Consider the following 22,133-nt stretch of genomic DNA (forward strand, 5'->3'; position numbering starts at 1 on the left):
CTGGAGGCGTGGGTTCAAATCCCACTTCTGCCTAACCTGTGTTTAATCTTCTATTTTCTTGAGGGAGAAAATCAGATCATTTCCCTCACATGGGCTTATATGGTTGTCTTTTTGGAAAAGTGCAGTGAGTTTTTTTCTTGCTATAGCCACTTATGGCCTAAGATGTGTGTTTTTTTTGTTCACACTATCTTTCTCACTATGTAGATGGACAAGCAACATGTGGTCAGGATGGCCGAGTGGTCTAAGGCGCTGCGTTAAGGCCGCAGTCTCTCCTGGAGGCGTGGGTTCGAATCCCACTTCTGACAAAACTTTAAGTCCATTTTGTCTCTGCGTTCCTTCAGAATCTCAGCTAAAAATTGGCAGTGCATATAATATCTGAATAAGTACCAAACTTCAGTTTCAACTGCAAATGAATTTGCCCAATTCTGTCTTCAAGCTCGTATAATATTCTTCTAGCACTAGTGGTGTTTTATGTGTTTTTTGGGGGGTGCCTAAAAAATCCCTTTTATTGAAGAAATGGCTTACATTCAGTCTTGTGATATTTTTGGTTTCCAATAAGTAGATTTTTAATTTTATGTAACCTCATTTTCTAATGATCCATTCAAGAGATGTTTCCACTATGAAATGAAGAGCAAGGGGAAAGAGCACAAATGATAGAGCCAGTGAGTGAGATGGGGTGTTGAGGAAGGAGAGAATGAAACAAAGACAGAGTGAGTGAACGGCAGGTAGGCATAGAAGAGGAGACTAGAAGTGAAGGTGACTTGCTTTTCCCTGCTCTTGACCTCCCACCCATCTCAAACCAATCACAAACATACCTTCTATGCAACGTTGGTATGCAGAACTTCACTCCTCAGCCAGTGAGGGTGAGTCCCAAGCCAGGGGCTAGAGAGCAAAAGAATGGATGTGCTCAGACGTTCCTTGCTAGGGACAGTTGATCTGAAACAAGGCCTGCTCTCTTGTTTCCAGCAAGGATCTAGAAATTCTGCATGAATCTGCAAGGCACATTGACAGCATAAATTTGCATAAACTGCCCCACCTTCTGCCTTCCTACTTCCTGAGCAGTAGTTGTTTGTGTATAAAGAGAGAAGTCGCAGGCAAGATAATTTTGTGAGTAGGATACAGAACCCTAAATAGCTGGTGAGAGGTATAAGTTATTCTAAAAGCATAAAAACAGTACACCTGTGAAATGAAATGCTTTCATATGTGATCTTCTGTGTTTATTGTCCTGTGCAAAAAGTTGCACCTTGTGTTTGAAGGTTGAAATTATTTCAAGCTTGCATGGACGCAGAAATTTCTGAGTGACTTTTATACATTTCTTAGGACTCTTCACTGTCAGGATGGCCGAGTGGTCTAAGGCGCTGCGTTTAGGCTGCATTCTCCTCTGGAGGCGTGGGTTCGAATCCCACTTCTGAAATGACTTTTGGAGATATAATCTTCTACATCAGGATAACATCTGATGGAAGTTGCATCTGTTCGTCTTCACCAGGGACGTTATTCCGTCCTCGTCTAGTCAAGAGAGCTTGGGTTTCTCATATATTTCTGTTGTACAAAGTCTTGCTGATGAAGTGCAATCCTTACCAAATGAGCTTAGGACCCATGTAAGAGCTCATCTAGAAGAGTCATGCTCTTGTATTCCCTGGCCAGACAGGCCATGCAAATTTGGAAGAATGCCAAGCACCTGGTAGACAGCTGTACTCCAGCACACTTACAGCAATGTCCTCAGGGCTGTGATCAGGGGCTGCTTAGATTTGCGTATTCCACCCTATGTTGTGACATTGAGCTCCCTTGTTGAATTTGCTTTAGTCAGCCAAGATGTGGCTGTTGACTCAATTTCAAAGCAGCTTTGGGCCGTTCAAGTGGCTGGTGAATAGCACTTTCTCTTTGTACGCTTTAAAGGTCTAAAGAGTTCTTCATAGGTACTGCTCTGTATGGATTGTACAAAGATCTGTTGGAAATGATTATAATGGGATAAATAAATTGAGGGCATGCCTTTTCGGTACCAAACTTGCATGGCTGTCTGGCTTGTGGAAGGTGCTGCAAATGCAAGTCAGGATGGCCAAGTTGTCTAAGGCTCTGCGTTCAGGTCGCAGTCTCTTCTGGAGGCGTGGGTTCAAATCCCACTTCTGACGAACCTGTGTTTAATCTTCTTTTTTCTTGAGGGAGAAAATCTGATCATTTCTCTCACATGGGCTTATATGGTTGTCTTTTTGGAAAAGTGCAGTGAGTTTTTTTCTTGCTATAGCCACTTATGGCCTAAGATGTGTGTTTTTTTTGTTCACACTATCTTTCTCACTATGTAGATGGACAAGCAACATGTGGTCAGGATGGCCGAGTGGTCTATGGCGCTGCGTTAAGGCCGCAGTCTCTCCTGGAGGCGTGGATTCGAATCCCACTTCTGACAAAACTTTAAGTCCATTTTGTCTCTGCGTTCCTTCAGAATCTCAGCAAAAAATTGGCAGTGCATATAATATCTGAATAAGTACCAAACTTCAGTTTCAACTGCAAATGAATTTGCCCAATTCTGTCTTCAAGCTCTTATAATATTCTTCTAGCACTAGTGGTGTTTTATGTGTTTTTTGGGGGGTGCCTAAAAAATCCCTTTTATTGAAGAAATGGCTTACATTCAGACTTGTGATATTTTTGGTTTCCAATAAGTAGATTTTTAATTTTATGTAACCTCATTTTCTAATGATCCATTCAAGAGATGTTTCCACTATGAAATGAAGAGCAAGGGGAAAGAGCACAAATGATAGAGCGAGTGAGTGAGATGGGGTGTTGAGGAAGGAAAGAATGAAACAAAGACAGAGTGAGTGAACGGCAGGTAGGCATAGAAGAGGAGACTAGAAGTGAAAGTGACTTGCTTTTCCCTGCTCTTGACCTCCCACCCATCTCAAACCAATCACAAACATACCCTCTATGCAACGTTGGTATGCAGAACTTCACTCCTCAGCCAGTGAGGGTGAGTCCCAAGCCAGGGGCTAGAGAGCAAAAGAATGGATGTGCTCAGAAGTTCCTTGCTAGGGACAGTTGATCTGAAACAAGGCCTGCTCTCTTGTTTCCAGCAAGGATCTAGAAATTCTGCATGAATGTGCAAGGCACATTGACAGCATAAATTTGCATAAACTGCCCCACCTTCTGCCTTCCTACTTCCTGAGCAGTAGTTGTTTGTGTATAGAGAGAAAGGTCGCAGGCAAGGTAATTTTGTGAGTAGGATACAGAACCCTAAATAGCTGGTGAGAGGTATAAGTTATTCTAAAAGCATAAAAACAGTACACCTGTGAAATTAAATGCTTTCATATGTGATCTTCTGTGTTTATTGTCCTGTGCAAAAAGTTGCACCTTGTGTTTGAAGGTTGAAATTATTTCAAGCTTGCATGGACGCAGAAATTTCTGAGTGACTTTTATACATTTCTTAGGACTCTTCACTGTCAGGATGGCTGAGTGGTCTAAGGCGCTGTGTTTAGGCCGCAGTCTCCTCTGGAGGCGTGGGTTCGAATCCCACTTCTGAAATGACTTTTGGAGATATAATCTTCTTCATCAGGATAACATCTGATGGAAGTTGCTTCTGTTCGTCTTCACCTGGGACTTTATTCTGTCCTCGTCTAGTCAAGAGAGCTTGGGTTTCTCATATATTTCTGTTGTACAAAGTCTTGCTGATAAAGTGCAATCCTTACCAAATGAGCTTATGACCCATGTAAGAGCTCATCTAGAAGAGTCATTCTCTTGTATTCCCTGGCCAGACAGGACATACACATTTGGAAGAATGCCAAGCACCTGGTAGACAACTGGACTCCAGCACACTTACAGCAATTTCCTCAGGGCAGTGATCAGGGGCTACTTAGATTTGCGAATTCCACCCTATGTTGTGACATTGAGATCCCTTGTTGAATTTGCTTTAGTCAGCCAAGATGTGGCTATTGACTCAATTTCAAAGCAGCTTTGGGCCGTTCAAGTGGCTGGTGAATAGCACTTTCTCTTTGTACTCATTAAAGGTCTAAAGAGTTCTTCATAGGTACTGCTCTGTATGGATTGTTCAAAGATCTGTTGGAAATGCTTATAATGGGATAAATAAATTGAGGGCATGCCTTTTCGGTACCCCACTTGCATGGCTGTCTGGCTTGTGGAAGATGCTTCAAATGCAAGTCAGGATGGCCGAGTGGTCTAAGGCGCTGCGTTCAGGTCGCAGTCTCTTCTGGAGGCGTGGGTTCAAATCCCACTTCTGACAAACCTGTGTTTAATCTTCTTTTTTCTTGAGGGAGAAAATCAGATCATTTCCCTCACATGGGCTTATATGGTTGTCTTTTTGGAAAAGTGCAGTGAGTTTTTTTCTTGCTATAGCCACTCATGGCCTAAGATGTGTGTTTTTTTTGTTCACACTATCTTTCTCACTATGTAGATGAACAAGCAACATGTGGTCAGGATGGCCGAGTGGTCTAAGGTGCTGCGTTAAGGCCGCAGTCTCTCCTGGAGGCGTGGGTTCGAATACCATTTCTGACGAAACTTTAAGTCCATTTTGTCTCTGCGTTCCTTCAGAATCTCAGCTAAAAATTGGCAGTGCATATAATATCTGAATAAGTACCAAACTTCAGTTTCAACTGCAAATGAATTCGCCCAATTCTGTCTTCAAGCTCGTATAATATTCTTCTAGCACTAGTGGTGTTTTATGTGTTTTTTGGGGGGTGCCTAAAAAATCCCTTTTATTGAAGAAATGGCTTACATTCAGTCTTGTGATATTTTTGGTTTCCAATAAGTAGATTTTTAATTTTATGTAACCTCATTTTCTAATGATCCATTCAAGAGATGTTTCCACTATGAAATGAAGAGCAAGGGGAAAGAGCACAAATGATAGAGCCAGTGAGTGAGATGGGGTGTTGAGGAAGGAGAGAATGAAACAAAGACAGAGTGAGTGAACGGCAGGTAGGCATAGAAGAGGAGACTAGAAGTGAAGGTGACTTGCTTTTCCCTGCTCTTGACCTCCCACCCATCTCAAACCAATCACAAACATACCTTCTATGCAACGTTGGTATGCAGAACTTCACTCCTCAGCCAGTGAGGGTGAGTCCCAAGCCAGGGGCTAGAGAGCAAAAGAATGGATGTGCTCAGACGTTCCTTGCTAGGACAGTTGATGTGAAACAAGGCCTGCTCTCTTGTTTCCAGCAAGGATCTAGAAATTCTGCATGAATCTGCAAGGCACATTGACAGCATAAATTTGCATAAACTGCCCCTCCTTCTGCCTTCCTACTTCCTGAGCAGTAGTTGTTTGTGTATAAAGAGAGAGGTCGCAGGCAAGGTAATTTTGTGAGTAGGATACAGAACCCTAAATAGCTGGTGAGAGGTATAAGTTATTCTAAAAGCATAAAAACAGTACACCTGTGAAATGAAATGCTTTCATATGTGATCTTCTGTGTTTATTGTCCTGTGCAAAAAGTTGCACCTTGTGTTTGAAGGTTGAAATTATTTCAAGCTTGCATGGACGCAGAAATTTCTGAGTGACTTTTATACATTTCTTAAGACTCTCCGCTGTCAGGATGGCCGAGTGGTCTAAGGCGCTGTGTTTAGGCCGCAGTCTCCTCTGGAGGCGTGGGTTCGAATCCCACTTCTGAAATGACTTTTGGAGATATAATCTTCTTCATCAGGATAACATCTGATGGAAGTTGCATCTGTTCGTCTTCACCTGGGACGTTATTCCGTCCTCGTCTAGTCAAGAGAGCTTGGGTTTCTCATATATTTCTGTTGTACAAAGTCTTGCTGATAAAGTGCAATCCTTACCAAATGAGCTTAGGACCCATGTAAGAGCTCATCTAGAAGAGTCACGCTCTTGTATTCCCTGGCCAGACAGGCCATGCAAATTTGGAAGAATGCCAAGCACCTGGTAGACAGCTGTACTCCAGCACACTTACAGCAATGCCCTCAGGGCTGTGATCAGGGGCTGCTTAGATTTGCGTATTCCACCCTATGTTGTGACATTGAGCTCCCTTGTTGAATTTGCTTTAGTCAGCCAAGATGTGGCTGTTGACTCAATTTCAAAGCAGCTTTGCGCCGTTCAAGTGGCTGGTGAATAGCACTTTCTCTTTGTACGCTTTAAAGGTCTAAAGAGTTCTTCATAGGTACTGCTCTGTATGGATTGTTCAAAGATCTGTTGGAAATGCTTATAATGGGATAAATAAATTGAGGGCATGCCTTTTCGGTACCAAACTTGCATGGCTGTCTGGCTTGTGGAAGGTGCTGCAAATGCAAGTCAGGATGGCCGAGTGGTCTAAGGCGCTGCGTTCAGGTCGCAGTCTCTTCTGGAGGCGTGGGTTCAAATCCCACTTCTGACAAACCTGTGTTTAATCTTCTTTTTTCTTGAGGGAGCAAATCAGATCATTTCCCTCACATGGGCTTATATGGTTGTCTTTTTGGAAAAGTGCAGTGAGTTTTTTTCTTGCTATAGCCACTCATGGCCTAAGATGTGTGTTTTTTTTGTTCACACTATCTTTCTCACTATGTAGATGAACAAGCAACATGTGGTCAGGATGGCCGAGTGGTCTAAGGCGCTGCGCTAAGGCCGCAGTCTCTCCTGGAGGCGTGGGTTCAAATCCCACTTCTGACAAAACTTTATGTCCATTTTGTCTCTGCGTTCCTTCAGATTCTCAGCTAAAAATTGGCAGTGCATATAATATCTGAATAAGTACCAAACTTCAGTTTCAACTGCAAATGAATTTGCCCAAATTCTGTCTTCAAGCTCTTATAATATTCTTCTAGCACTAGTGGTGTTTTATGTGTTTTTTGGGGGGTGCCTAAAAAATCCCTTTTATTGAAGAAATGGCTTACATTCAGTCTTGTGATATTTTTGGTTTCCAATAAGTAGATTTTTAATTTTATGTAACCTCATTTTCTAATGATCCATTCAAGAGATTTTTCCACTATGAAATGAAGAGCAAGGGGAAAAAGCACAAATGATAGAGCGAGTGAGTGAGATGGGGTGTTGAGGAAGGAGAGAATGAAACAAAGACAGAGTGAGTGAACGGCAGGTAGGCATAGAAGAGGAGACTAGAAGTGAAAGTGACTTGCTTTTCCCTGCTCTAGACCTCCCACCCATCTCAAACCAATCACAAACATACCTTCTATGCAACGTTGGTATGCAGAACTTCACTCCTCAGCCAGTGAGGGTGAGTCCTAAGCCAGGGGCTAGAGAGCAAAAGAATGGATGTGCTCAGACGTTCCTTGCTAGGGACAGTTGATCTGAAACAAGGCCTGCTCTCTTGTTTCCAGCAAGGATCTAGAAATTCTGCATGAATGTGCAAGGCACATTGCCAGCATAAATTTGCATAAACTGCCCCACCTTCTGCCTTCCTACTTCCTGAGCATTAGTTGTTTGTGTATAGAGAGAAAGGTCCCAGGCAAGGTAATTTTGTGAGTAGGATACAGAACCCTAAATAGCTGGTGAGAGGTATAAGTTATTCTAAAAGCATAAAAACAGTACACCTGTGAAATGAAATGCTTTCATATGTGATCTTCTGTGTTTATTGTCCTGTGCAAAAAGTTGCACCTTGTGTTTGAAGGTTGAAATTATTTCAAGCTTGCATGGACGCAGAAATTTCTGAGTGACTTTTATACATTTCTTAGGACTCTTCACTGTCAGGATGGCCGAGTGGTCTAAGGTGCTGTGTTTAGGCCGCAGTCTCCTCTGGAGGCGTGGGTTCGAATCCCACTTCTGAAATGACTTTTGGAGATATAATCTTCTTCATCAGGATAACATCTGATGGAATTTGCTTCTGTTCGTCTTCACCTGGGACGTTATTCTGTCCTCGTCTAGTCAAGAGAGCTTGAGTTTCTCATATATTTCTGTTGTACAAAGTCTTGCTGATAAAGTGCAATCCTTACCAAATGAGCTTATGACCCATGTAAGAGCTCATCTAGAAGAGTCATTCTCTTGTATTCCCTGGCCAGACAGGCCATACACATTTGGAAGAATGCCAAGCACCTGGTAGACAACTGGACTCCAGCACACTTACAGCAATTTCCTCAGGGCAGTGATCAGGGGCTACTTAGATTTGCGAATTCCACCCTATGTTGTGACATTGAGATCCCTTGTTGAATTTGCTTTAGTCAGCCAAGATGTGGCTATTGACTCAATTTCAAAGCAGCTTTGGGCCGTTCAAGTGGCTGGTGAATAGTACTTTCTCTTTGTACTCATTAAAGGTCTAAAGAGTTCTTCATAGGTACTGCTCTGTATGGATTGTTCAAAGATCTGTTGGAAATGCTTATAATGGGATAAATAAATTGAGGGCATGCCTTTTCGGTACCCCACTTGCATGGCTGTCTGGCTTGTGGAAGATGCTTCAAATGCAAGTCAGGATGGCCGAGTGGTCTAAGGCGCTGCGTTCAGGTCGCAGTCTCTTCTGGAGGCGTGGGTTCAAATCCCACTTCTGACAAACCTGTGTTTAATCTTCTTTTTTCTTGAGGGAGAAAATCAGATCATTTCCCTCACATGGGCTTATATGGTTGTCTTTTTGGAAAAGTGCAGTGAGTTTTTTTCTTGCTATAGCCACTCATGGCCTAAGATGTGTGTTTTTTTTGTTCACACTATCTTTCTCACTATGTAGATGAACAAGCAACATGTGGTCAGGATGGCCGAGTGGTCTAAGGTGCTGCGTTAAGGCCGCAGTCTCTCCTGGAGGCGTGGGTTCGAATACCACTTCTGACGAAACTTTAAGTCCATTTTGTCTCTGCGTTCCTTCAGAATCTCAGCTAAAAATTGGCAGTGCATATAATATCTGAATAAGTACCAAACTTCAGTTTCAACTGCAAATGAATTCGCCCAATTCTGTCTTCAAGCTCGTATAATATTCTTCTAGCACTAGTGGTGTTTTATGTGTTTTTTGGGGGGTGCCTAAAAAATCCCTTATATTGAAGAAATGGCTTACATTCAGTCTTGTGATATTTTTGGTTTCCAATAAGTAGATTTTTAATTTTATGTAACCTCATTTTCTAATGATCCATTCAAGAGATGTTTCCACTATGAAATGAAGAGCAAGGGGAAAGAGCACAAATGATAGAGCCAGTGAGTGAGATGGGGTGTTGAGGAAGGAGAGAATGAAACAAAGACAGAGTGAGTGAACGGCAGGTAGGCATAGAAGAGGAGACTAGAAGTGAAGGTGACTTGCTTTTCCCTGCTCTTGACCTCCCACCCATCTCAAACCAATCACAAACATACCTTCTATGCAACGTTGGTATGCAGAACTTCACTCCTCAGCCAGTGAGGGTGAGTCCCAAGCCAGGGGCTAGAGAGCAAAAGAATGGATGTGCTCAGACGTTCCTTGCTAGGACAGTTGATCTGAAACAAGGCCTGCTCTCTTGTTTCCAGCAAGGATCTAGAAATTCTGCATGAATCTGCAAGGCACATTGACAGCATAAATTTGCATAAACTGGCCCTCCTTCTGCCTTCCTACTTCCTGAGCAGTAGTTGTTTGTGTATAAAGAGAGAGGTCGCAGGCAAGGTAATTTTGTGAGTAGGATACAGAACCCTAAATAGCTGGTGAGAGGTATAAGTTATTCTAAAAGCATAAAAACAGTACACCTGTGAAATGAAATGCTTTCATATGTGATCTTCTGTGTTTATTGTCCTGTGCAAAAAGTTGCACCTTGTGTTTGAAGGTTGAAATTATTTCAAGCTTGCATGGACGCAGAAATTTCTGAGTGACTTTTATACATTTCTTAAGACTCTCCACTGTCAGGATGGCCGAGTGGTCTAAGGCGCTGTGTTTAGGCCCCAGTCTCCTCTGGAGGCGTGGGTTCGAATCCCACTTCTGAAATGACTTTTGGAGATATAATCTTCTTCATCAGGATAACATCTGATGGAAGTTGCATCTGTTCGTCTTCACCTGGGACGTTATTCCGTCCTCGTCTAGTCAAGAGAGCTTGGGTTTCTCATATATTTCTGTTGTACAAAGTCTTGCTGATAAAGTGCAATCCTTACCAAATGAGCTTAGGACCCATGTAAGAGCTCATCTAGAAGAGTCACGCTCTTGTATTCCCTGGCCAGACAGGCCATGCAAATTTGGAAGAATGCCAAGCACCTGGTAGACAGCTGTACTCCAGCACACTTACAGCAATGTCCTCAGGGCTGTGATCAGGGGCTGCTTAGATTTGCGTATTCCACCCTATTTTGTGACATTGAGCTCCCTTGTTGAATTTGCTGTAGTCAGCCAAGATGTGGCTGTTGACTCAATTTCAAAGCAGCTTTGGGCCGTTCAAGTGGCTGGTGAATAGCACTTTCTCTTTGTACGCTTTAAAGGTCTAAAGAGTTCTTCATAGGTACTGCTCTGTATGGATTGTTCAAAGATCTGTTGGAAATGCTTATAATGGGATAAATAAATTGAGGGCATGCCTTTTCGGTACCAAACTTGCATGGCTGTCTGGCTTGTGGAAGGTGTTGCAAATGCAAGTCAGGATGGCTGAGTCGTCTAAGGCGCTGCGTTCAGGATGCAGTCTCTTCTGGAGGCGTGGGTTCAAATCCCACTTCTGCCTAACCTGTGTTTAATCTTCTATTTTCTTGAGGGAGAAAATCAGATCATTTCCCTCACATGGGCTTATATGGTTGTCTTTTTGGAAAAGTGCAGTGAGTTTTTTTCTTGCTATAGCCACTTATGGCCTAAGATGTGTGTTTTTTTTGTTCACACTATCTTTCTCACTATGTAGATGGACAAGCAACATGTGGTCAGGATGGCCGAGTGGTCTAAGGCGCTGCGTTAAGGCCGCAGTCTCTCCTGGAGGCGTGGGTTCGAATCCCACTTCTGACAAAACTTTAATTCCATTTTGTCTCTGCGTTCCTTCAGAATCTCAGCTAAAAATTGGCAGTGCATATAATATCTGAATAAGTACCAAACTTCAGTTTCAACTGCAAATGAATTTGCCCAATTCTGTCTTCAAGCTCGTATAATATTCTTCTAGCACTAGTGGTGTTTTATGTGTTTTTTGGGGGGTGCCTAAAAAATCCCTTTTATTGAAGAAATGGCTTACATTCAGTCTTGTGATATTTTTGGTTTCCAATAAGTAGATTTTTAATTTTATGTAACCTCATTTTCTAATGATCCATTCAAGAGATGTTTCCACTATGAAATGAAGAGCAAGGGGAAAGAGCACAAATGATAGAGCCAGTGAGTGAGATGGGGTGTTGAGGAAGGAGAGAATGAAACAAAGACAGAGTGAGTGAACGGCAGGTAGGCATAGAAGAGGAGACTAGAAGTGAAGGTGACTTGCTTTTCCCTGCTCTTGACCTCCCACCCATCTCAAACCAATCACAAACATACCTTCTATGCAACGTTGGTATGCAGAACTTCACTCCTCAGCCAGTGAGGGTGAGTCCCAAGCCAGGGGCTAGAGAGCAAAAGAATGGATGTGCTCAGACGTTCCTTGCTAGGGACAGTTGATCTGAAACAAGGCCTGCTCTCTTGTTTCCAGCAAGGATCTAGAAATTCTGCATGAATCTGCAAGGCACATTGACAGCATAAATTTGCATAAACTGCCCCACCTTCTGCCTTCCTACTTCCTGAGCAGTAGTTGTTTGTGTATAAAGAGAGAAGTCGCAGGCAAGATAATTTTGTGAGTAGGATACAGAACCCTAAATAGCTGGTGAGAGGTATAAGTTATTCTAAAAGCATAAAAACAGTACACCTGTGAAATGAAATGCTTTCATATGTGATCTTCTGTGTTTATTGTCCTGTGCAAAAAGTTGCACCTTGTGTTTGAAGGTTGAAATTATTTCAAGCTTGCATGGACGCAGAAATTTCTGAGTGACTTTTATACATTTCTTAGGACTCTTCACTGTCAGGATGGCCGAGTGGTCTAAGGCGCTGCGTTTAGGCTGCATTCTCCTCTGGAGGCGTGGGTTCGAATCCCACTTCTGAAATGACTTTTGGAGATATAATCTTCTACATCAGGATAACATCTGATGGAAGTTGCATCTGTTCGTCTTCACCAGGGACGTTATTCCGTCCTCGTCTAGTCAAGAGAGCTTGGGTTTCTCATATATTTCTGTTGTACAAAGTCTTGCTGATAAAGTGCAATCCTTACCAAATGAGCTTAGGACCCATGTAAGAGCTCATCTAGAAGAGTCATGCTCTTGTATTCCCTGGCCAGACAGGCCATGCAAATTTGGAAGAATGCCAAGCACCTGGTAGACAGCTGTACTCCAGCACACTTACAGCAATGTCCTCAGGGCTGTGATCAGGGGCTGCTTAGATTTGCGTATTCCACCCTATGTTGTGACATTGAGCTCCCTTGTTGAATTTGCTTTAGTCAGCCAAGATGTGGCTGTTGACTCAATTTCAAAGCAGCTTTGGGCCGTTCAAGTGGCTGGTGAATAGCACTTTCTCTTTGTACGCTTTAAAGGTCTAAAGAGTTCTTCATAGGTACTGCTCTGTATGGATTGTACAAAGATCTGTTGGAAATGATTATAATGGGATAAATAAATTGAGGGCATGCCTTTTCGGTACCAAACTTGCATGGCTGTCTGGCTTGTGGAAGGTGCTGCAAATGCAAGTCAGGATGGCCAAGTTGTCTAAGGCTCTGCGTTCAGGTCGCAGTCTCTTCTGGAGGCGTGGGTTCAAATCCCACTTCTGACGAACCTGTGTTTAATCTTCTTTTTTCTTGAGGGAGAAAATCTGATCATTTCTCTCACATGGGCTTATATGGTTGTCTTTTTGGAAAAGTGCAGTGAGTTTTTTTCTTGCTATAGCCACTTATGGCCTAAGATGTGTGTTTTTTTTGTTCACACTATCTTTCTCACTATGTAGATGGACAAGCAACATGTGGTCAGGATGGCCGAGTGGTCTATGGCGCTGCGTTAAGGCCGCAGTCTCTCCTGGAGGCGTGGATTCGAATCCCACTTCTGACAAAACTTTAAGTCCATTTTGTCTCTGCGTTCCTTCAGAATCTCAGCAAAAAACTTGGCAGTGCATATAATATCTGAATAAGTACCAAACTTCAGTTTCAACTGCAAATGAATTTGCCCAATTCTGTCTTCAAGCTCTTATAATATTCTTCTAGCACTAGTGGTGTTTTATGTGTTTTTTGGGGGGTGCCTAAAAAATCCCTTTTATTGAAGAAATGGCTTACATTCAGACTTGTGATATTTTTGGTTTCCAATAAGTAGATTTTTAATTTTATGTAACCTCATTTTCTAATGATCCATTCAAGAGATGTTTCCACTATGAAATGAAGAGCAAGGGGAAAGAGCACAAATGATAGAGCGAGTGAGTGAGATGGGGTGTTGAGGAAGGAAAGAATGAAACAAAGACAGAGTGAGTGAACGGCAGGTAGGCATAGAAGAGGAGACTAGAAGTGAAAGTGACTTGCTTTTCCCTGCTCTTGACCTCCCACCCATCTCAAACCAATCACAAACATACCCTCTATGCAACGTTGGTATGCAGAACTTCACTCCTCAGCCAGTGAGGGTGAGTCCCAAGCCAGGGGCTAGAGAGCAAAAGAATGGATGTGCTCAGAAGTTCCTTGCTAGGGACAGTTGATCTGAAACAAGGCCTGCTCTCTTGTTTCCAGCAAGGATCTAGAAATTCTGCATGAATGTGCAAGGCACATTGACAGCATAAATTTGCATAAACTGCCCCACCTTCTGCCTTCCTACTTCCTGAGCAGTAGTTGTTTGTGTATAGAGAGAAAGGTCGCAGGCAAGGTAATTTTGTGAGTAGGATACAGAACCCTAAATAGCTGGTGAGAGGTATAAGTTATTCTAAAAGCATAAAAACAGTACACCTGTGAAATTAAATGCTTTCATATGTGATCTTCTGTGTTTATTGTCCTGTGCAAAAAGTTGCACCTTGTGTTTGAAGGTTGAAATTATTTCAAGCTTGCATGGACGCAGAAATTTCTGAGTGACTTTTATACATTTCTTAGGACTCTTCACTGTCAGGATGGCTGAGTGGTCTAAGGCGCTGTGTTTAGGCCGCAGTCTCCTCTGGAGGCGTGGGTTCGAATCCCACTTCTGAAATGACTTTTGGAGATATAATCTTCTTCATCAGGATAACATCTGATGGAAGTTGCTTCTGTTCGTCTTCACCTGGGACTTTATTCTGTCCTCGTCTAGTCAAGAGAGCTTGGGTTTCTCATATATTTCTGTTGTACAAAGTCTTGCTGATAAAGTGCAATCCTTACCAAATGAGCTTATGACCCATGTAAGAGCTCATCTAGAAGAGTCATTCTCTTGTATTCCCTGGCCAGACAGGACATACACATTTGGAAGAATGCCAAGCACCTGGTAGACAACTGGACTCCAGCACACTTACAGCAATTTCCTCAGGGCAGTGATCAGGGGCTACTTAGATTTGCGAATTCCACCCTATGTTGTGACATTGAGATCCCTTGTTGAATTTGCTTTAGTCAGCCAAGATGTGGCTATTGACTCAATTTCAAAGCAGCTTTGGGCCGTTCAAGTGGCTGGTGAATAGCACTTTCTCTTTGTACTCATTAAAGGTCTAAAGAGTTCTTCATAGGTACTGCTCTGTATGGATTGTTCAAAGATCTGTTGGAAATGCTTATAATGGGATAAATAAATTGAGGGCATGCCTTTTCGGTACCCCACTTGCATGGCTGTCTGGCTTGTGGAAGATGCTTCAAATGCAAGTCAGGATGGCCGAGTGGTCTAAGGCGCTGCGTTCAGGTCGCAGTCTCTTCTGGAGGCGTGGGTTCAAATCCCACTTCTGACAAACCTGTGTTTAATCTTCTTTTTTCTTGAGGGAGAAAATCAGATCATTTCCCTCACATGGGCTTATATGGTTGTCTTTTTGGAAAAGTGCAGTGAGTTTTTTTCTTGCTATAGCCACTTATGGCCTAAGATGTGTGTTTTTTTTGTTCACACTATCTTTCTCACTATGTAGATGAACAAGCAACATGTGGTCAGGATGGCCGAGTGGTCTAAGGTGCTGCGTTAAGGCCGCAGTCTCTCCTGGAGGCGTGGGTTCGAATACCACTTCTGACGAAACTTTAAGTCCATTTTGTCTCTGCGTTCCTTCAGAATCTCAGCTAAAAATTGGCAGTGCATATAATATCTGAATAAGTACCAAACTTCAGTTTCAACTGCAAATGAATTCGCCCAATTCTGTCTTCAAGCTCGTATAATATTCTTCTAGCACTAGTGGTGTTTTATGTGTTTTTTGGGGGGTGCCTAAAAAATCCCTTTTATTGAAGAAATGGCTTACATTCAGTCTTGTGATATTTTTGGTTTCCAATAAGTAGATTTTTAATTTTATGTAACCTCATTTTCTAATGATCCATTCAAGAGATGTTTCCACTATGAAATGAAGAGCAAGGGGAAAGAGCACAAATGATAGAGCCAGTGAGTGAGATGGGGTGTTGAGGAAGGAGAGAATGAAACAAAGACAGAGTGAGTGAACGGCAGGTAGGCATAGAAGAGGAGACTAGAAGTGAAGGTGACTTGCTTTTCCCTGCTCTTGACCTCCCACCCATCTCAAACCAATCACAAACATACCTTCTATGCAACGTTGGTATGCAGAACTTCACTCCTCAGCCAGTGAGGGTGAGTCCCAAGCCAGGGGCTAGAGAGCAAAAGAATGGATGTGCTCAGATGTTCCTTGCTAGGACAGTTGATCTGAAACAAGGCCTGCTCTCTTGTTTCCAGCAAGGATCTAGAAATTCTGCATGAATCTGCAAGGCACATTGACAGCATAAATTTGCATAAACTGCCCCTCCTTCTGCCTTCCTACTTCCTGAGCAGTAGTTGTTTGTGTATAAAGAGAGAGGTCGCAGGCAAGGTAATTTTGTGAGTAGGATACAGAACCCTAAATAGCTGGTGAGAGGTATAAGTTATTCTAAAAGCATAAAAACAGTACACCTGTGAAATGAAATGCTTTCATATGTGATCTTCTGTGTTTATTGTCCTGTGCAAAAAGTTGCACCTTGTGTTTGAAGGTTGAAATTATTTCAAGCTTGCATGGACGCAGAAATTTCTGAGTGACTTTTATACATTTCTTAAGACTCTCCGCTGTCAGGATGGCCGAGTGGTCTAAGGCGCTGTGTTTAGGCCGCAGTCTCCTCTGGAGGCGTGGGTTCGAATCCCACTTCTGAAATGACTTTTGGAGATATAATCTTCTTCATCAGGATAACATCTGATGGAAGTTGCATCTGTTCGTCTTCACCTGGGACGTTATTCCGTCCTCGTCTAGTCAAGAGAGCTTGGGTTTCTCCTATATTTCTGTTGTACAAAGTCTTGCTGATAAAGTGCAATCCTTACCAAATGAGCTTAGGACCCATGTAAGAGCTCATCTAGAAGAGTCACGCTCTTGTATTCCCTGGCCAGACAGGCCATGCAAATTTGGAAGAATGCCAAGCACCTGGTAGACAGCTGTACTCCAGCACACTTACAGCAATGTCCTCAGGGCTGTGATCAGGGGCTGCTTAGATTTGCGTATTCCCCCCTATTTTGTGACATTGAGCTCCCTTGTTGAATTTGCTTTAGTCAGCCAAGATGTGGCTGTTGACTCAATTTCAAAGCAGCTTTGGGCCGTTCAAGTGGCTGGTGAATAGCACTTTCTCTTTGTACGCTTTAAAGGTCTAAAGAGTTCTTCATAGGTACTGCTCTGTATGGATTGTTCAAAGATCTGTTGGAAATGCTTATAATGGGATAAATAAATTGAGGGCATGCCTTTTCGGTACCAAATTTGCATGGCTGTCTGGCTTGTGGAAGGTGCTGCAAATGCAAGTCAGGATGGCTGAGTGGTCTAAGGCACTGCGTTCAGGATGCAGTCTCTTCTGGAGGCGTGGTTTCAAATCCCACTTCTGCCAAACCTGTGTTTAATCTTCTATTTTCTTGAGGGAGAAAATCAGATCATTTCCCTCACATGGGCTTATATGGTTGTCTTTTTGGAAAAGTGCAGTGAGTTTTTTTCTTGCTATAGCCACTTATGGCCTAAGATGTGTGTTTTTTTTGTTCACACTATCTTTCTCACTATGTAGATGGACAAGCAACATGTGGTCAGGATGGCCGAGTGGTCTAAGGCGCTGCGTTAAGGCTGCTGACTCTCCTGGAGGCGTGGGTTCGAATCCCACTTCTGACAAAACTTTAAGTCCATTTTGTCTCTGCGTTCCTTCAGAATCTCAGCTAAAAATTGGCAGTGCATATAATATCTGAATAAGTACCAAACTTCAGTTTCAACTGCAAATGAATTTGCCCAATTCTGTCTTCAAGCTCGTATAATATTCTTCTAGCACTAGTGGTGTTTTATGTGTTTTTTGGGGGGTGCCTAAAAAATCCCTTTTATTGAAGAAATGGCTTACATTCAGTCTTGTGATATTTTTGGTTTCCAATAAGTAGATTTTTAATTTTATGTAACCTCATTTTCTAATGATCCATTCAAGAGATGTTTCCACTATGAAATGAAGAGCAAGGGGAAAGAGCACAAATGATAGAGCCAGTGAGTGAGATGGGGTGTTGAGGAAGGAGAGAATGAAACAAAGACAGAGTGAGTGAACGGCAGGTAGGCATAGAAGAGGAGACTAGAAGTGAAGGTGACTTGCTTTTCCCTGCTCTTGACCTCCCACCCATCTCAAACCAATCACAAACATACCTTCTATGCAACGTTGGTATGCAGAACTTCACTCCTCAGCCAGTGAGGGTGAGTCCCAAGCCAGGGGCTAGAGAGCAAAAGAATGGATGTGCTCAGACGTTCCTTGCTAGGGACAGTTGATCTGAAACAAGGCCTGCTCTCTTGTTTCCAGCAAGGATCTAGAAATTCTGCATGAATCTGCAAGGCACATTGACAGCATAAATTTGCATAAACTGCCCCACCTTCTGCCTTCCTACTTCCTGAGCAGTAGTTGTTTGTGTATAAAGAGAGAAGTCGCAGGCAAGATAATTTTGTGAGTAGGATACAGAACCCTAAATAGCTGGTGAGAGGTATAAGTTATTCTAAAAGCATAAAAACAGTACACCTGTGAAATGAAATGCTTTCATATGTGATCTTCTGTGTTTATTGTCCTGTGCAAAAAGTTGCACCTTGTGTTTGAAGGTTGAAATTATTTCAAGCTTGCATGGACGCAGAAATTTCTGAGTGACTTTTATACATTTCTTAGGACTCTTCACTGTCAGGATGGCCGAGTGGTCTAAGGCGCTGCGTTTAGGCTGCATTCTCCTCTGGAGGCGTGGGTTCGAATCCCACTTCTGAAATGACTTTTGGAGATATAATCTTCTACATCAGGATAACATCTGATGGAAGTTGCATCTGTTCGTCTTCACCAGGGACGTTATTCCGTCCTCGTCTAGTCAAGAGAGCTTGGGTTTCTCATATATTTCTGTTGTACAAAGTCTTGCTGATAAAGTGCAATCCTTACCAAATGAGCTTAGGACCCATGTAAGAGCTCATCTAGAAGAGTCATGCTCTTGTATTCCCTGGCCAGACAGGCCATGCAAATTTGGAAGAATGCCAAGCACCTGGTAGACAGCTGTACTCCAGCACACTTACAGCAATGTCCTCAGGGCTGTGATCAGGGGCTGCTTAGATTTGCGTATTCCACCCTATGTTGTGACATTGAGCTCCCTTGTTGAATTTGCTTTAGTCAGCCAAGATGTGGCTGTTGACTCTATTTCAAAGCAGCTTTGGGCCGTTCAAGTGGCTGGTGAATAGCACTTTCTCTTTGTACGCTTTAAAGGTCTAAAGAGTTCTTCATAGGTACTGCTCTGTATGGATTGTACAAAGATCTGTTGGAAATTATTATAATGGGATAAATAAATTGAGGGCATGCCTTTTCGGTACCAAACTTGCATGGCTGTCTGGCTTGTGGAAGGTGCTGCAAATGCAAGTCAGGATGGCCAAGTTGTCTAAGGCTCTGCGTTCAGGTCGCAGTCTCTTCTGGAGGCGTGGGTTCAAATCCCACTTCTGACAAACCTGTGTTTAATCTTCTTTTTTCTTGAGGGAGAAAATCAGATCATTTCCCTCACATGGGCTTATATGGTTGTCTTTTTGGAAAAGTGCAGTGAGTTTTTTTCTTGCTATAGCCACTTATGGCCTAAGATGTGTGTTTTTTTTGTTCACACTATCTTTCTCACTATGTAGATGGACAAGCAACATGTGGTCAGGATGGCCGAGTGGTCTAAGGCACTGCGTTAAGGCCGCAGTCTCTCCTGGAGGCGTGGGTTCGAATCCCACTTCTGACAAAACTTTAAGTCCATTTTGTCTCTGCGTTCCTTCAGAATCTCAGCTAAAAATTGGCAGTGCATATAATATATGAATAAGTACCAAACTTCAGTTTCAACTGCAAATGAATTTGCCCAATTCTGTCTTCAAGCTCTTATAATATTCTTCTAGCACTAGTGGTGTTTTATGTGTTTTTTGGGGGGTGCCTAAAAAATCCCTTTTATTGAAGAAATGGCTTACATTCAGACTTGTGATATTTTTGGTTTCCAATAAGTAGATTTTTAATTTTATGTAACCTCATTTTCTAATGATCCATTCAAGAGATGTTTCCACTATGAAATGAAGAGCAAGGGGAAAGAGCACAAATGATAGAGCGAGTGAGTGAGATGGGGTGTTGAGGAAGGAGAGAATGAAACAAAGACAGAGTGAGTGAACGGCAGGTAGGCATAGAAGAGGAGACTAGAAGTGAAGGTGACTTGCTTTTCCCTGCTCTTGACCTCCCACCCATCTCAAACCAATCACAAACATACCTTCTATGCAACGTTGGTATGCAGAACTTCACTCCTCAGCCAGTGAGGGTGAGTCCCAAGCCAGGGGCTAGAGAGCAAAAGAATGGATGTGCTCAGACGTTCCTTGCTAGGGACAGTTGATCTGAAACAAGGCCTGCTCTCTTGTTTCCAGCAAGGATCTAGAAATTCTGCATGAATGTGCAAGGCACATTGCCAGCATAAATTTGCATAAACTGCCCCACCTTCTGCCTTCCTACTTCCTGAGCAGTAGTTGTTTGTGTATAGAGAGAAAGGTCGCAGGCAAGGTAATTTTGTGAGTAGGATACAGAACCCTAAATAGCTGGTGAGAGGTATAAGTTATTCTAAAAGCATAAAAACAGTACACCTGTGAAATGAAATGCTTTCATATGTGATCTTCTGTGTTTATTGTCCTGTGCAAAAAGTTGCACCTTGTGTTTGAAGGTTGAAATTATTTCAAGCTTGCATGGACGCAGAAATTTCTGAGTGACTTTTATACATTTCTTAGGACTCTTCACTGTCAGGATGGCCGAGTGGTCTAAGGCGCTGTGTTTAGGCTGCAGTCTCCTCTGGAGGCGTGGGTTCGAATCCCACTTCTGAAATGACTTTTGGAGATATAATCTTCTTCATCAGGATAACATCTGATGGAAGTTGCATCTGTTCGTCTTCACCTGGGAAGTTATTCCGTCCTCGTCTAGTCAAGAGAGCTTGGGTTTCTCATATATTTCTGTTGTACAAAGTCTTGCTGATAAAGTGCAATCCTTACCAAATGAGCTTAGGACCCATGTAAGAGCTCATCTAGAAGAGTCATGCTCTTGTATTCCCTGGCCAGACAGGCCATGCAAATTTGGAAGAATGCCAAGCACCTGGTAGACAGCTGTACTCCAGCACACTTACAGCAATGTCCTCAGGGCTGTGATCAGGGGCTGCTTAGATTTGCGTATTCCACCCTATGTTGTGACATTGAGCTCCCTTGTTGAATTTGCTTTAGTCAGCCAAGATGTGGCTGTTGACTCAATTTCAAAGTAGCTTTGGGCCGTTCAAGTGGCTGGTGAATAGCACTTTCTCTTTGTACGCTTTAAAGGTCTAAAGAGTTCTTCATAGGTACTGCTCTGTATGGATTGTTCAAAGATCTGTTGGAAATGCTTATAATGGGATAAATAAATTGAGGGCATGCCTTTTCGGTACCCCACTTGCATGGCTGTCTGGCTTGTGGAAGGTGCTGCAAATGCAAGTCAGGATGGCCGAGTGGTCTAAGGCGCTGCGTTCAGGTCGCAGTCTCTTCTGGAGGTGTGGGTTCAAATCCCACTTCTGACAAACCTGTGTTTAATCTTCTTTTTTCTTGAGGGAGAAATTCAGATCATTTCCCTCACATGGGCTTATATGGTTGTCTTTTTGGAAAAGTGCAGTGAGTTTTTTTCTTGCTATAGCCACTTATGGCCTAAGATGTGTGTTTTTTTTGTTCACACTATCTTTCTCACTATGTAGATGGACAAGCAACATGTGGTCAGGATGGCCGAGTGGTCTAAGGCGCTGCGTTAAGGCCGCAGTCTCTCCTCGAGGCGTGGGTTCGAACCCACTTCTGACAAAACTTTAAGTCCATTTCGTCTCTGCGTTCCTTCAGAATCTAAGCTAAAAATTGTCAGTGCATAAAATATCTGAATAAGTACCAAACTTCAGTTTCAACTGCAAATGAATTCGCCCAATTCTGTCTTCAAGCTCTTATAATATTCTTCTCGCACTAGTGGTGTTTTATGTGTTTTTTGGGGGGTGCCTAAAAAATCCCTTTTATTGAAGAAATGGCTTACATTCAGTCTTGTGATATTTTTGGTTTCCAATAAGTAGATTTTTAATTTTATGTAACCTCATTTTCTAATGATCCATTCAAGAGATGTTTCCACTATGAAATGAAGAGCAAGGGGAAAGAGCACAAATGATAGAGCGAGTGAGTGAGATGGGGTGTTGAGGAAGGAGAGAATGAAACAAAGACAGAGTGAGTGAACGGCAGGTAGGCATAGAAGAGGAGACTAGAAGTGAAAGTGACTTGCTTTTCCCTGCTCTTGACCTCCCACCCATCTCAAACCAATCACAAACATACCCTCTATGCAACGTTGGTATGCAGAACTTCACTCCTCAGCCAGTGAGGGTGAGTCCCAAGCCAGGGGCTAGAGAGCAAAAGAATGGATGTGCTCAGAAGTTCCTTGCTAGGGACAGTTGATCTGAAACAAGGCCTGCTCTCTTGTTTCCAGCAAGGATCTAGAAATTCTGCATGAATGTGCAAGGCACATTGACAGCATAAATTTGCATAAACTGCCCCACCTTCTGCCTTCCTACTTCCTGAGCAGTAGTTGTTTGTGTATAGAGAGAAAGGTCGCAGGCAAGGTAATTTTGTGAGTAGGATACAGAACCCTAAATAGCTGGTGAGAGGTATAAGTTATTCTAAAAGCATAAAAACAGT

At 42.7% G+C, this 22,133-nt stretch overlaps 16 non-coding genes across 16 annotated transcripts; all 16 read left to right on the plus strand.

Moving 5' to 3' along the window:
• The first annotated feature begins 222 nt into the window (after window positions 1-222).
• Window positions 223-305, plus strand: TRNAL-AAG (transfer RNA leucine (anticodon AAG)). The gene has a single exon. It is a non-coding gene; the product is annotated as a tRNA-Leu (tRNA).
• Window positions 306-3,427: 3,122 nt separating this feature from the next.
• Window positions 3,428-3,510, plus strand: TRNAL-UAG (transfer RNA leucine (anticodon UAG)). Its single transcript has one exon. It is a non-coding gene; the product is annotated as a tRNA-Leu (tRNA).
• Window positions 3,511-4,142: 632 nt separating this feature from the next.
• Window positions 4,143-4,225, plus strand: TRNAL-CAG (transfer RNA leucine (anticodon CAG)). The gene has a single exon. It is a non-coding gene; the product is annotated as a tRNA-Leu (tRNA).
• A 1,297-nt stretch (window positions 4,226-5,522) lies between these two features.
• Window positions 5,523-5,605, plus strand: TRNAL-UAG (transfer RNA leucine (anticodon UAG)). The gene has a single exon. It is a non-coding gene; the product is annotated as a tRNA-Leu (tRNA).
• Window positions 5,606-6,237: 632 nt separating this feature from the next.
• On the plus strand, window positions 6,238-6,320 carry TRNAL-CAG (transfer RNA leucine (anticodon CAG)). Its single transcript has one exon. It is a non-coding gene; the product is annotated as a tRNA-Leu (tRNA).
• A 189-nt stretch (window positions 6,321-6,509) lies between these two features.
• On the plus strand, window positions 6,510-6,592 carry TRNAL-AAG (transfer RNA leucine (anticodon AAG)). The gene has a single exon. It is a non-coding gene; the product is annotated as a tRNA-Leu (tRNA).
• A 1,027-nt stretch (window positions 6,593-7,619) lies between these two features.
• TRNAL-UAG (transfer RNA leucine (anticodon UAG)) lies at window positions 7,620-7,702 on the plus strand. Its single transcript has one exon. It is a non-coding gene; the product is annotated as a tRNA-Leu (tRNA).
• Window positions 7,703-8,334: 632 nt separating this feature from the next.
• TRNAL-CAG (transfer RNA leucine (anticodon CAG)) lies at window positions 8,335-8,417 on the plus strand. Its single transcript has one exon. It is a non-coding gene; the product is annotated as a tRNA-Leu (tRNA).
• A 1,297-nt stretch (window positions 8,418-9,714) lies between these two features.
• On the plus strand, window positions 9,715-9,797 carry TRNAL-UAG (transfer RNA leucine (anticodon UAG)). Its single transcript has one exon. It is a non-coding gene; the product is annotated as a tRNA-Leu (tRNA).
• A 904-nt stretch (window positions 9,798-10,701) lies between these two features.
• On the plus strand, window positions 10,702-10,784 carry TRNAL-AAG (transfer RNA leucine (anticodon AAG)). The gene has a single exon. It is a non-coding gene; the product is annotated as a tRNA-Leu (tRNA).
• A 3,123-nt stretch (window positions 10,785-13,907) lies between these two features.
• On the plus strand, window positions 13,908-13,990 carry TRNAL-UAG (transfer RNA leucine (anticodon UAG)). The gene has a single exon. It is a non-coding gene; the product is annotated as a tRNA-Leu (tRNA).
• A 632-nt stretch (window positions 13,991-14,622) lies between these two features.
• On the plus strand, window positions 14,623-14,705 carry TRNAL-CAG (transfer RNA leucine (anticodon CAG)). The gene has a single exon. It is a non-coding gene; the product is annotated as a tRNA-Leu (tRNA).
• Window positions 14,706-16,002: 1,297 nt separating this feature from the next.
• On the plus strand, window positions 16,003-16,085 carry TRNAL-UAG (transfer RNA leucine (anticodon UAG)). The gene has a single exon. It is a non-coding gene; the product is annotated as a tRNA-Leu (tRNA).
• Window positions 16,086-19,085: 3,000 nt separating this feature from the next.
• TRNAL-AAG (transfer RNA leucine (anticodon AAG)) lies at window positions 19,086-19,168 on the plus strand. Its single transcript has one exon. It is a non-coding gene; the product is annotated as a tRNA-Leu (tRNA).
• A 1,026-nt stretch (window positions 19,169-20,194) lies between these two features.
• TRNAL-UAG (transfer RNA leucine (anticodon UAG)) lies at window positions 20,195-20,277 on the plus strand. Its single transcript has one exon. It is a non-coding gene; the product is annotated as a tRNA-Leu (tRNA).
• Window positions 20,278-20,909: 632 nt separating this feature from the next.
• Window positions 20,910-20,992, plus strand: TRNAL-CAG (transfer RNA leucine (anticodon CAG)). The gene has a single exon. It is a non-coding gene; the product is annotated as a tRNA-Leu (tRNA).
• The last annotated feature ends 1,141 nt before the right edge of the window (window positions 20,993-22,133 follow it).

The sequence above is a fragment of the Lissotriton helveticus genome, chromosome 8, assembly GCF_964261635.1.
Source record: "Lissotriton helveticus chromosome 8, aLisHel1.1, whole genome shotgun sequence".
Lineage (NCBI taxonomy): Eukaryota > Metazoa > Chordata > Amphibia > Caudata > Salamandridae > Lissotriton > Lissotriton helveticus.